Source organism: Eptatretus burgeri, chromosome 3 (genome assembly GCF_056783735.1).
Source record: "Eptatretus burgeri isolate ZD-2024b chromosome 3, Ebu_testis_v1, whole genome shotgun sequence".
Lineage (NCBI taxonomy): Eukaryota > Metazoa > Chordata > Myxini > Myxiniformes > Myxinidae > Eptatretus > Eptatretus burgeri.
This window is the reverse complement of record NC_140963.1, coordinates 47628520-47642745: the sequence shown is the minus strand read 5'-3', so window position 1 is coordinate 47642745 and position 14226 is coordinate 47628520. Positions and strand designations below refer to the sequence as shown.

At 46.8% G+C, this 14226-nt stretch overlaps 1 protein-coding gene across 2 annotated transcripts in view; it reads right to left on the bottom strand.

The window, feature by feature from the left end:
• VWDE (von Willebrand factor D and EGF domains) overlaps positions 1–14008 on the bottom strand; it is a 304919-nt gene extending 290911 nt beyond the window's left edge. For both annotated transcript variants that reach the window (XM_085873161.1, XM_085873160.1), the window contains exon 1: positions 13455–14008. The gene's annotated coding sequence lies outside the window, so the exon portion shown is untranslated. The remainder of the gene's footprint in view (positions 1–13454) is intronic.
• Between the last annotated feature and the right edge of the window lie 218 nt (positions 14009–14226).

Below are 14226 nucleotides of genomic sequence, written 5' to 3'. Positions count from 1 at the left end.
GAGATCCAGCGAAGTATCTCACTTTTCCCGGAGCATCTCTCACGCGACCTGGTTGTGGATTCCACTTTATCTCTTGAATTTTGCACAATTCTGCTTTTACTCATGGGACATACCAAGTCTTCCCTGAGGAGTTTGTTTCCGAGACCTCATATCTTTTCTTTTTTGTCACAGACATTGTGAGTTATTTCGTTTTTTTCCAATTCTGCTCGCCATTTCTTCCAGTTCGCGATTCTCGAGTGGAGAGGGTTTTATAATGAACTTGAAGCCTCATTTTCATTAGTGAACATTTATTCCAACTGCTCTGCAATCCACCTCATAAATGATGAATTGGAATTGTATTTCTCATCTTCGCAATTTCTACAACTTCATAACCATCTGGCGTGTGTCATTTGTGAAAATGTTGCTCGTGATGAAAGATGCACTTCCTGAGCTACATTATCTCTCTTTCTTCCTGACATGACACCAGTATCAATGATGCCCTTGCTGCAATTTAGAAAACAATTTCTGTTTACAAACCCGTGAAGAATGGGGGGTGGAAAGTCATTGCAAGAGCAACAAGAAAGAGCAATCAGAGATTGCAGACCCTCGCCAGGACTTGTTTTGTGTGGTGTATTTCGTGTGGCAAATAAATGGAAGGATGTATTAAATGAAAGGTCGAAATGGTCTGGTTGTAAATGTGTTGTAAATGTAAAGGTCAAAGGTCTGAATAGTTGTAAAGGTCAAATGGTCTGAAGGTTTCAAGGTTGAAAGGTCGAAAGGTCTGAAAAGGTCGAAATGGGTTCATTTAAGTTCTGAAGGGTTGCAATTGTCTGAAGTGGTCTCAAGGGTCCTGAAACGTATAAAAGAGTCTAAAAGTCAAAGGGTCTACAGGGTATTAAGAGGTCTGAGAGGTATGAAGGTATAAAGATCTGAAGGGTGGAAAGGAGTCAAAAGATCTTTGGAGTTATTAAAGGGTCGAAGAGGATACAAATGGGTATAAGAGGTCTCAGGGTTCTAAAGTGTGTCACAGAATCAAAGGGATCTACAAGATTACAAGGAAATTATGCACAGGAGGAGGCCATTCGGCCCATCATGCCTGCACCACACCAATACCAGATTAAAAGAATCCATCAATACCCCTTCCCTTCGTGTGCAGCCTTTTGGCTGCGACACTAGTACTCATTTTGCTGACCTCAGAAGGATGACAGGCTGAGTCAACCCCCTGGTGTTAATTCAGTGGAAAACAGGGCTTGAACTCAGGACCCTAGGATCTGAAGCCACCACGACCCTAACCGCTAAGCCAACACTTTACACACCAGGATATTAGGGTTCTAAAGCGTCTTCAAGTTCAAAAGGTTCTAAGAGTTTTAGGGTTGTAAAGGGTTTTTCGGTTTTAGGGGTCTTTTTGTTTTTTAATATGCAATGTCGAGGCTCGTATGAGAGCAAACACACAGAACGTATAACAAGGGGAGCAGGAGACAAGTGGGGTGGGAGAGGGAAGCACAAAACAGTGGGGAACAGAAACATTAGAGCTGTAGAAGGAAGAAGGATGGGGCAGGGTACATGGGGAAAACAAGATGAGCAGTACAAGGACTTTCAGGTCCTTACACTATAGGGACTTTCTTGAAGGAAAGCAGGGAATTTCAAGAGGTGTGTTTGGGATGAGTTAATGGGGATAGAAAAGATCATGGTTTTGAATGGGGGAAGATAAGAGATGGTGGTGAACAGCTGTTTTGAAGACTTGGAGGGAAGAGTGGGATTGAAGAGAGTGTGGGAGTTCGTTTCAAAGGTAGAAAAAAAAAGAGGAATGAAAGGGAGAAGGTGAGTAGTAATTCTTGATTTTGGCAGTTTTACCAGAAGGGGATTGCTGGCGTACCTTGAGCACCTTGCGGAAATATGGGGGGAGGGGGGAGAGACATATCTCATTCAGAGTGGGGGAGGGGGGGCAGGCTGGAGAGGAAATGGTAGAAGACAGAAAGACCACCAACCTGCCTGTGGTGAGAGAGTTAGAGACCCAAATACTCGGCCTCAGCACGGGAGATACCAATGATCCTAAATGCCTTGGTTTCACAGCGTGAAGCCGAAAAAGTTGAGGCAGAAGCACCAGCTCAGAGGGGAGAGCAGTACTCCATCAAGCTGCAGATGAAAGCTTCATATGTGGTCTTGCAGAGTCTAAGGTTTCTAAAGGGTACAATGGAATTTATACACATGCTCACGTTCTGTGCAGACAAACAAACAAATAAGAAAGATGCCATACATAGCACGACACTTACAAAATTCATAAAACAAATTTGACCTTAAAAGTAATTGGTGGTTTAATTCATTGACCAACTACGTAAATCCTGTTCAAATTTCAAGTCAATCGGATGAAAAGTGACAATTTTAGAAATCTGGCACATGTTCACCTTTTGGCCTACGTTGATCGAAAAAATAATTTGTGGTTGAATTTAGTAACCTGATATTCACATGCTCTTCAAATACCAAGTCAATGCGATGAAAATTGAATATTTTAGAAATTTCACCTAAGTTGTTGACCTTTGACCTATGTAGACTTTTTGGCCGATGTTGACCGAAAAAAAAAATCATTGGTGTTTGGATTCAGTGACCTGATATGCAATTCCTGTTCAAATTTCAAGTCAATGGGATGAAAATTGAGGATTTTAGAAATTTCACAAAGTTGTTGACCTTTGGCCTATGTGAACCTTTTGACCTCAAAAACTAATAGGATTCTTGCTTATGACGAACTCCACCAAGTGGTGAAGGTTCGTGAAGATCGGTTTAAAATTGTGACATGTAGACGACTGACATACAACCAGACGGACATGTAGACAGACAGACAGAGACAGAATAATGCACGCTACCAACCAATAATACTTGAAAAATCTTCGATTTTCGCAAGGAACATTACAGGATTCATCACTCCAGGGTGTCATTTCCTGGTGAGTGCATTGATCTGGAAAGGATCAAAGAGATAGAGCAAGGTGGGAGGAAGCTGGGAGGGTGCAGGGGTGGGAGGATGTGTGTGTGTGGGGTGAAGCTGCGAGTGTGTGGGGCTGGGGCGAAGCTGGGAGGGTGCAGGCTGAGGGGGGGGGGAATAAAGAGGGAGAGGGGCAGGGAAGACACTGACAGGGAGAAGAATGAGGGAGAAGTTATGAGGGGTATAATGGGAGAAGTTATGAGGGGGATGACCCCTTCCTGTGCGAGAATGGCTCAGAGGCCAACTGGACTCGCGTCGACCACGAACTCTGTGAATTTCTTCGGGTCAAAGTATCGCGTAGTTGTGTCCTCTGACAGCGCCTCCTTGACGATGATATCATTGCACCCAAATGGTGGGATAGTGCACCCAAATGCAATACCCTCTCCTCTGGCGAGGAGCCAGTTCGAGATAAGCACACAGAGTCACAGTTCAAAGGAACTAGCATAACCCGCGCTCTGTGCGACATGTTGGGGTGGGTGTGTTTGAGAAAGGAACTGATGCAGAGTATCAGTAGTAATTTTACTTTAATGCAGTAAGTGGAATACGATTTCACTGTTTCAGAACCATTTTATTTACTTTTTTTTGTACCATGCACTTCATATGGTCTTTGAGATGAGATAATGTAAGCCAAATATCATGTTACTCGAGCGCAGAACAAAGTCGAAGATAGCGCGACACGAAACCACAAACTCGGAAATAATATACAAGATGACAGCAACCAGGAAATTTGGAATGAACCCTGTCGAAGCATTGCACTGTTCATACATTCCCGAGGAGAATGTAGGACTCTGACAAAACTGAACAAGTGAAAGACCTCAACCTCTTTGATCCCACAACAATATTAAAAATGTGGACAATGCCCTTGTGCTCACCTGGTAGAAACAACCAGAGAACCACTGGTACAGGTGGATGACCCACAAAATATGGAAATGAGCCTAAAGGGTTAAAGAGGTCCAAGGGTTCTCGAGGGTGTAACGGGGCCTGTGGGTTCTAAGGGGTCTACAGGGTCTTTAGGTTATAAAAGTGTCTTCAGGGCTTAAAGGGTCTGAGGGTCTAAGGCTGTCAGTGGTATCAAGGGTCTGAGAGGGTGTTAGGGCTCAAAAGGGTCTTATGGTTTTGAAAGGGTCTTAAAGTTACAAAAAGGTGAGAGGGGTTTTAGGGGTCTTGAAGGATGTCAGGGATCTAAAGGTTCTAAACAGTCTTCGGGGTCTTCAGTCGGGGTCTCAGGTTATTCGTGGGTCTTCATGGTCTTAGTCCTATTTATGGATCTTCGGGTTAGAAATGGTCTAATGTAATTAAATCACAGACTCATGTTCTGTGTGGAAAAATAGACAAATGGACCCAAATGTACACCCTCTCCTCTGGTGAGGATAAAAATCAAAACAGAAACTTTGGACATATTATCCCAAAATATAGTTTCCTTCCACTGATGCAAAAACAAAAATAAGGAAATGACATAACAATTGTTTGCCGAATTGACGTTTTATGTCGCAACAAGGACTAATATTGCACATCATGTCCTCACTAAATAAACCCTTTTCTGTTCTCATTTTGGAAGAGCATATTGTGTTGACCAAATAAAATATGAACAAAGGAAGAAGAATCATTTCAAAGGTTTTAACAATTCCTGTTCTCAACAAATGTCATTACGATTGTGTCCGTATAGTGAATTAAGATAATATGAGCCTTATTTTCATTAGCTTTGATTAGTTTTTATTTTATTTTATTTACCTCCACCACCAAAGGTGAATGGAGGTAATGTTTTCATCCCTGTTTGTCTGTCTGTCTGTCTGTCCATGAGCAGGACATCTCAAAATGTTATGGATGGATTTAGACGAAACTTGGTGGACAGGTTGGGTGTGTAACAAGAACTAATTGATTCGATTTTAGTGAAGATCCGGATCTTGATACTACAATTTTTTTAATTACCTCCGACACAGAAGGTGGACAGAGGTTATGTATTCACCGGTTTGGCTGTTTGTCTGTCTGTTAGCACGATATCTCAAACAGTTATAGATGGATTCAGCCGAAACTTGGTGGGCAGTTTGGGTGTGGCAAGGACGAATCAATTAGATTTTGGTGAAGATCCAGATCCGGATACGAGAATTATTTAATTTTTAAAGTGATTCTTCACCATTGAGAGATGGGGCCAAAAGCGATATACTGTATAGCATGATATTTGAAAATGTTGTGGATGGATTCGGACAAAAATTGGTGGACAGGTTCAATGGGTGACAAGGACAAATTGATGAGGGTTTGGTGAGGATCTTGATACCATAACTTTTTTTGAAGTGATTCTTCACAATTAAGAGATGGGGCCAAAAACGATTATAGTATGATATTTCAAAAAGTTGAAGACAGGTTATGACAAAACTTGGTGGATGAATTGGGTAGGTGACAAGAACAAGCCAAGTAGATTTTAGTTCAGTTCCAGATGCAGATCCAGCCTATCAGTGGGATACAAAACGTAAACCGTTCAGCCTGGTAGAGGTACGTGCTCTACCGAGTGCCATTCTAGTTTTAAATTATAGTGAAAAGGTCAGAAATTGTATGGAAACAGTCTTAAGAAAATCTTTGCAATCTAACACACTGCCCATGTAAGAAGTCTGGTGAGCCATGGGAACAGCCATCTTGACATCTGTGATGTGAAGCACCATGGCCTACCTCCATGAGACTTACTGACCATCAACATGAATTTGGCTCGGCCTGTGTTAGAAAATGGTCTGCAAAAAACTGCAAATCTATCGAACAGAAATGCGCGTGCCGAATCATCCGAGGGAGAGACTACATTTGATATGCTGATGTCATTCAACAGGCACGTATTGATACTTTTTGAAGTCGACATGACCATCTATGCCTCTCTTTCACAAGAACCCTACTGGAGCCATCTCCGAAGCTGCATCACCTGTTACCATCCACCCGATGTTATATGAATCGCACACGGAGCACTCGTAAGTTTATAAACATTTGGTGTTGGATTAAAAGGGACTGGAGCAAACCTTTCCCCTTCCTAATCAAATTGCTGAATCATGTTATTGCTAATACATGCATCTTATAATAGATGCATTGACTTTAAGGATTGTTTTATGGTTTTGCTAAAACTCAGACTAAGTGTTACTGAATTAAATTATGAATTAGGATAAATATCCATTCTTGGTGTCATTCAATTTTAAAATAATGTCTGCATTTTTTATTTTTATCTTTTAGTTATGATTGTACAATTTCAGTTACTTATGATTGAATTTTTCAAATGAATGTTACATTTGCCTTTTCACTCTTAAGACTAATTTTCTTTTTGGCCTTTTTATTTGTCAATGTTGTCTATTGTTCATTTATAGTGAATTGCTTGTGCAATGTAATGTTTTCAGTTTGTTAACTTTTAATTGTATTTAGACTTCTTTTTTATTTTTGCCATGGATGTAACTTGATAAAACTTGTATAAAAGCCCATCAAAAATCATGGGTTGGAATTATTTAATTCGAAATATTGTTGTGGGCCGGGTATCGGTGGCGAGCACGACCGCTAGTTGGAGCCACAGAGTCAACTCCACCGAACACCCGGAATTCAGATAGTTACCCTCGGATAACTCCGAAGGTACGGGTCCCCTACAGGACCGTGAATCGTCAATAAATCAACCGCGTGGGCACAGGCTTATTAGCCAAACTTCAAAATACCTCGAGGCCCACATGGAAAACTACTTGTAATAAAGAGTCAGCCGGACGCCATGCTGGTTTCAACACTAGCTTTATTCCGTCCTGATCCGAGGGGACTTCCGGTTCCGAGGACCGGTTATTATTTGGATATTACATCCCTCTCCAAGTTGCATAACAACAAAATACCATGCAAACTGTTCGGTAAGACGGTAAGGTAATAAAACGGAACTAATTATCAGAACATGCAAGCATATAAATCATTTTCATAGATTGTACATTTCCTCTCTAACTGTGCAAGAAAATGCTGCATGCTTTGGACACGGAATAAACAGGTATAAAACACCATGGAGGGTCCGAACCGACTTAGAGTTCTTCAAACGGTTATTTTAGGGCGCGTTGCGGATTCGGGTGTTGTCGTTGAGGGCGTCACTAGTGGTTGAGGAACTGGAATGGGCATTGTTACGATGGGATTTGGATGGATCGTCGCTGGGACCAGTTCATCGGGTGGAGGATCAAGGGGGATGTCACTGTCGACCACCTTGGATGTGGGTGTGATCGGCATGGCATGAAACTGAGACGAGTTTCTGGTCATGCTTGCGCCATCTTTCCATGCTGCGGTGATCATGGAGCCTTGCGCGTTGGTGACAACCATCGGTTTGGGGTTGTAGCGCATGGAGAACTTGTTCTTTCGTTGTTGCCTAATGAGGACAACATCACCAATATTGAGGGGGGGCTTTAACGCGCTGGCGCAGAGATCCTTGTGTGCCTTCATGATGGTTTTTGCGGCGGCATCGTTGTGGCGGGCAAGTTGATCGTCGGGTCGCTGGTCAGAGTTCACAACTGTTGGGATTTTCGTTCTGGGTTCCCACCCAAACATGAGACGGTGTGGTGCGAATAGAGTTGAGCAATGCGGGCTAGCTCGATACATGCGGAGGAACTTCTGTAGCTCCGTTCTCCAGTTCGATCCTTGTACGATCGCAGCGCGGATTGCCTTCATGAGGGGTTTGTTGACGCTCTCGGCTTGTGGCCATAGCGGGGTTATTTTACGGTGTCGTACACCGATGGACGTGAGATAGTCTTTCCAAGCTATGCCCTGGAACGGGGGTCCGTTGTCCGTTTTCACAACAACGGGGTATCCGAACATCGCGAACACTTTTTCGACTATAGGTATAACTTTCCCTGCACTAGTAGAGCGGGTGGGTTCTACCACAGGGTAACATGAGTATTCATCCGTTATTACGAGCAAGTATTCGCCCGTCGGTAGCGGACCACAAAATTCGGCGCTCAGATTTCGCGTCGGGCCACTTGGGAGCATTGACATATTGAGTGGTTCCGAATGTTGAGGATTACTGTTCACCTGACAGGGGATGCATCTTCGCAGAATGCACTCGGTCATGGAGTCAATTCCGGGGAACCACACCTTGCTGCGGATGAGCGCTTTTGTTTTTGTGAGGCCCTGATGACCTTCGTGTGCAAGTTCTATTGCGCGGGTGTGGAGAACGGCGGGTAGCATAAGGCGAGAACCTCGCAGAATGATGTCGTCATTCGTCACCTCGTCTTTCACGGCGCGAAGGCTAACCAATGACACAGTAGCGGGGTCAGTGTAAGCATCTAGTTGATGCCATTTCGACAGATGGATCATTTCGGCTGCAGCGTGGATGGTGGGATCCCAGGATGATTCGGCCTGGATCTCCTTGTATGTTAGGGCATTAAGCACAGAAGAAGCGGCAATAAAGTTCACAAAGTCTTCCGCGATCCTCGCTTCATGCCTGGAGCTTTATGCGAATGCACTCGGGTGCCTGGTCATATAGTCTGCAGGATTATCAGCACCGCGGCGGTCCACTGTATTAGCGTCACATGGCTGGAGTCGGAGAGCCCATCTGGCAATGCGGATCGGCGGGTTTGGTTTTTTTCCAGATCGTAACCAATGGTTGGTGATCGGTGATTACGCGGAATGGTGCGCCGGATATATATAGTGTTACGGCTGTGGAAATTTGCCTTACACCATAAAGGGCCCTCAGGTGAGAGATCTTCATAGGTACATGTGTAGTTAGCCCAAACCCGTTGTATAGAGGGAATTTATGCGATTCATCCGGGCTGCGACGCTTCGAGTTAGCCATTTTTACTTTTCTGTCGTTATTTTGAACCAACCAAGTCTCAACCACCATCACACAACAACCACCTTAACCACCACGCCAGCCATCGTCACCAACTACAACCACGCTTCAACCCACAGACAACAACCACAACCCCAACCCTCACCACAGAAGAACCTCCACCACCTTCGCCTTTACACATCATCGCTTCCACGGCCATTCCCGCACCACCTGTGAACACTGAACGTCGGGCTGTCTCGGGTCCGTTCGGCGATTGGTGCCGAACGCACCGAGCTGCGAGCGTGAATGGCGGCCTTTCCGAGGGGAAAATTCGGATCAGAAATGCTTCACGCCCACTTCTCCTCCGTCCAATTGGTGAGCGTGGGGCGGTTTGGCCCCGCCTCCAAGCGTGTGTATGTGAAGTCCGTATATGAAAATTTTAGGATCAGGAGAGGTTCACGTCCATTTTTGCCCGACCAATGGCTGACCAGGGGCGCGGCGTGGCCCCGCCTCCAATCGCGTTCTGATCCTAAAATTTGCATATTGGCTGCTCCTGCCGCCTATAAAAAGGCAAGCGCAAGGCGAATTGAAGAGAGTTGGGTTTTGGAGTTGCTTGAAGAGTGTCGTCGAGGAAAGAGTTGGGTTTTGGAGTTGCTTGGAGAGTGTCGTCGAGAGGTTGCTCCTGGGGGACAAGGAGCGTGCGTTGGTGGAGTGGAGTCGAGTGCGTGCTGTGTAACTGCAAGCAAGGGAGCTCGGGTCCGAGGCAGGAAGGACGGCGGTCGGCGACGAGGTTGCGGTGTATGGGATCGCTCGTCTCGTCACGGGACCCAAGCCAGCCAGCCACTCCCCTCCCCCAGGGCATCAACAATTTCCCCTTTCCCCCGCGCTGAGATAGTGCAAAAGGGGGCCCCGTTCCCACCCCACCCCAAACATCGTGCCAACGAAACCCGCCAAGGGGCACGGAGTCGGAGCACAGCGGCGCGGCCACATTTGCGGCTTGCCCGCCAACGAGTCACGAGGACGCGGGTAAGACCTCCCCGGTCTCACGGATCTGGCCGCTCCTCCAGGTCACGCGCACATTTGGCCTACGGGCCTGTCTGCCTCCTTGTCTGTGAGAGTGGCTTCTTTCCTTTGCTTTTGTGTAAACGTGTTGGCGCCGTCTGTGAAGTAAAACTGTACAAGTGTTGCCGTGTGTGCGCGTAGTCGGTTTTAGCTCTTACATTTGCTTTATGTGCATTTTGATTCTGTATGGCTGTATATACGTGCTTTCCGTGTGCCAGGAAATAAAATGCTTGCTTGTTGAACTGTACCTGTTTCGCTTTGTCTTTTCTCTATTGACCCTCCATCTTGCTTCACGTAAGGGGTTCGTAGTGGGTGCAACATCCCGGTAATTAATCTGAACCGTCCAGGTCGACGATAACACCGCTCGGTTATCCCGATAGTACGGAACAGGCCGCCCAAGCGGCTCGTGTCCGGAGTCGACCTGCGGCGAGGTATATATATATATATATATATATATATATATATATATATATATATATATATATATATATATATATATATATATATATATATATATATATATATATTGAAGTGTTCACATGCCCATATGACGGCTAGGGCTTTGCGCTCTGTCTGGGAGTAGCGCTGTTCAATGTCGCTTAGAGCACAGCTGGCATATGCAATGGTCTTGCCTTCCTGTGCGAGAATGGCTCAGAGGCCAACTGGACTAGCGTCGACCACTATCTCTGTGAATTTCTTCGGGTCGAAGTATCGCGTAGTTGTGTCCTCGGACAGCGCCTCCTTGACGTTGTTGAACGACTTCACTTCGGTCGGTCCCCAGGACCATGCTGATCCTCGTTTCGTGAGCTGGCGCAGATGCGCGGTCAAGGTAGCGAAGTTTCGGATAAATCTGGCACTGTACTGCACCATGCCCAAGAAAGAGCATGCCTCAGACGAGTTTTTGGGCTCGGACGCATCTCTCAGGGCTTGCACTTTTTTTGGATTGGGGGATAGGCCTTCTGTACTGAATATGTAGCCGAAGAACTCGATTCTCGGCAGCCTGAATTCACATTTCGGCAGATTGACTGTGAATCCACTGATGTGCAGGGCGGACAGGGTGCGGTCAAGTGCAATGTCATGTTCTCGGGTTGTAGCGCCATGGATGATGATATCATCGCTAATGTTTCTGGCACCATTTATATCCCTGATAGTCTGTAACACGTGTTGGAACACTTCGGATGCAGAACAAAAACCAAAGTTCAGGCGTTTGTAACGGAACAGTCCGGCATGTGTCGAGAAAGTTGTAATGTCACGGCAACTTTGGTGGAGCTTAAGTTGGTGATACCCGCTACGCAGGTCGATTTTGCTGAACACTGTGGATCGTTGCAATTTGGACACCAACTCGTCTATCGTCAGGGTGACATGTCGCGTGTGTTTTATCGCAGCGTTAGCTTCGCACATGTCCACGCAGACTCGGATTTCTTCAGGATTTTTCAGCTTTGGAGGCGTTACTATACGTGAGACCCACTCGGTCGGCCTGGCCACTTCGCTATCGGCGGGACGGTTCAATCGATGTGTAGCATGACTGCCTCGCCTTTGAAGCAACCAATGCCATCATCAATTCCAGGGTATTTGTTGAGCATCAGAGCGATATCCTCATTCACACAATGGACTTTGTCCATACGCGGACCAATGGTGAGCACTTCTAGTGCTTCGGCAGTAGTCTTCCCGAGCAGTGCTGGGGTGTCACCTGCAGCGACTAGCATTTCGGAGGTAGCAGAGTTGTCTCCCACTGAGAGAATGGCACGGATGAGGTTGTCGCAAGATATCGGCGCGGAACCATACGGGTGAATTTTGCAGTTGCATTTTTGCATTGCGGCACCATTGTACACAAGTGATTTCACAATGTCACTATTGATGATGTTTGCAGGTGGTGCCAGAGTCAATGATCATGTCGACGATAATGCCATTGACAGTTATTTCGGTGTTCACACTGCCACCTACGGCATAGGCGTACTCGTCACTAGCGTCACTCTTGGCATTCACTTCCGGGTTTGGTGCGGCTTCATGAACATATCGGACGGCGGGCGCAGAGTTTTTTGATCGGCATATGACGGCAAAATGACCAAGGCGGTTGCACTTGTAGAATGTCATGTTTTGGGAGCATCTGCAGTCATCACCGGTGTGGCCCATCCGACCACAGCGATTGCATTGTGCGTCTCTGCGATGATCCTGACGGGGTTCCTGACGGGATTCTGTGCGGGGCGGTTGTTGTGGGTTTCCACCATGGCGGCTGTTGCGACGACTTCTGCGCGTTGTGGCTCTCGCTGTGGACGGCATACGCTTTCTCGGGATCGGTGCGTTCGTGAGCCATCTCAGTGGCTTGTCGCTCCGAGGCCTCCATTGCTTGGACGAGTTCCAGTGTGGTCTTCAGCGTCAGGTTCTTCGACGCTAGCAGTTTGGTGCACAGACGCTTTGACTTGCAGGCGTCGATGATCTGGTCAAGGATGAAGTCATTGATGACCTTGGGCTCAAATTCGCTAAAGCAGGTCTTCGCCATGGCGCGCAGATGTGTGGAGAATCGAGCTACGGTTTCTCCATCCTTCTGCTTGTCTTGGCGGAACAGGTGTCGGGAGTATGACGTGTTTGTGAGAGGCGCAAAGTACTCTGTGAGCGCAGCTTTGGCGGTGTTGTACGTGTTCGGCTCGGTTTCTGGCAGAGCGTCAAAGATGTCCTGCACATCTAAGCCAGCACAGTGCAGTAAAAGTTCTTTTTCTGCGCAGTGTTTGTGCAGCCGGATGCGGCGGATCAGCGCTCAAAACTTCTGAGCCAGCGCTTCCAGCGCTCCGACACGGTGCTTCGCTCACCATGTGCATCAAAAGTAGCTACAGGGGAAACATTCATAACGACAGACATTGTTCTTGTTTTGTTTTGCACACGACAGACAACACAAAAAGTTCGGGACGGGTCAGTTCACTTGTTATCGCTCACTCACAGTGAAAGGTCGTGTACGTTTTAGAATATTGTCACAGCACACGCCACAATAACACAGTTTATGCACAAGAGAGTTGACACATCACAGTCTTTGGGGCTCGGATTGAGAATACCTCAGAATGAGGCGGCACCCACGTGGTTTTGGCCTCACAATTTTTTTTCCTCTTTTTTTTTTTTTTTTTTCTTTTGCGCTGAAATTCCGGCTCCCTGTTCGCTGTACGGCTGTTTTACCTTTGTGGAGATGGGAGGAGTGTTGAAGAGCTAATAACCGTTATCCTCGTCGCCAGTTGTAATAGAGTCAGCCGCACGCCATACTGGTTTCAACACGAGCTTCATTCCGTCCTGATCCGAGCGTACTTCCGGTTCCGGGGACCGGTTATTATACGACCGAGTATTCACACCCTCGACGGAGCTCGAACGGGACGAGTCGTTTCCGGGCTCCACCCGTGCGTAACCCGGCGGATGGTTACCGAGGTCCCGTCGGTCCAAATGCACAACTACGGCAACAACGGCCTTTTTTAATTCTCCAACTCGCACCGTGCTGAACCAGCGAAGAAAACACAGAAACGAGCTGATACATTCAACAAATAGATATCCATTTACAATAGGTGGGGAAGGAACACATAAAGGGCAGAGTTATCCGACTATAAGAAATGCAGTATGTACAAGGCAAAAAAGCACTTCACAGTTCCTACTTAAAGACAGGCCTACAGACAGACGCACACACAAAAGAAACAAAATGGACCTTCCCACCTCGCAGCGACACGAGTCCAGAAGACCAGAAGACGAGATGAGAGCAGACGCCGGCGACAGGAAGTTCGTCCAAAAATCACCACCCTTTTCTCTTGGAGGGAGGGGTCTCTCTCCCTGGTCACTCGCCTCTTGATTGGTCGGAACCATCACGTGATTCCCTGGCCACCCTCAATTGGACAGGCGCACGGTAGGCGGGGCAACTCCCACCCTTCTGGGCGGAGTCCCGAGCGGAGGCGTTTGTGGCTCCGCCCACCTCCTCACCTCTGGCCGCGTGCTTAATGGCGATCGTGTTGAGTCGGAAACGTGAAGGGTGAGACGCCCGCTCCTTGCCGATTGGCTAAGGAGGGACGCCATGCCAACGTTAGACTCCGCCCACGTGCACGCTTGCTAGCGAGCGCGCGAGGAACGCCGCGAGCAGAGTGTTGTTGCTGCTGTGAGAGCGAAGATGGTGTGGATGTAAAAATCCTAACTCTAAAAATAACTCCGCAGCGCATGAACATCCAATTCCCACTAGACTAGGGACGGGACCCGAACGAGAAACACACATTTACCGATATAACTGAGCTACGGAGACGGCTGTGTGTGGTGTGTGGTGTGTGGTGTGTGGTGTGTGGTGTGTGGTGTGTGGTGTGTGGTGTGTGGTGTGTGTGTGTGTGTGCGTGCGCGTGCGTGCACAAGGCTTCCAGATTCGTAACAATATTCAGACTGGAAGATATGATGTTTTGACGCAAGAAAAAGTGTTATTTTAAAACACCACGTGTACAAATGTCAC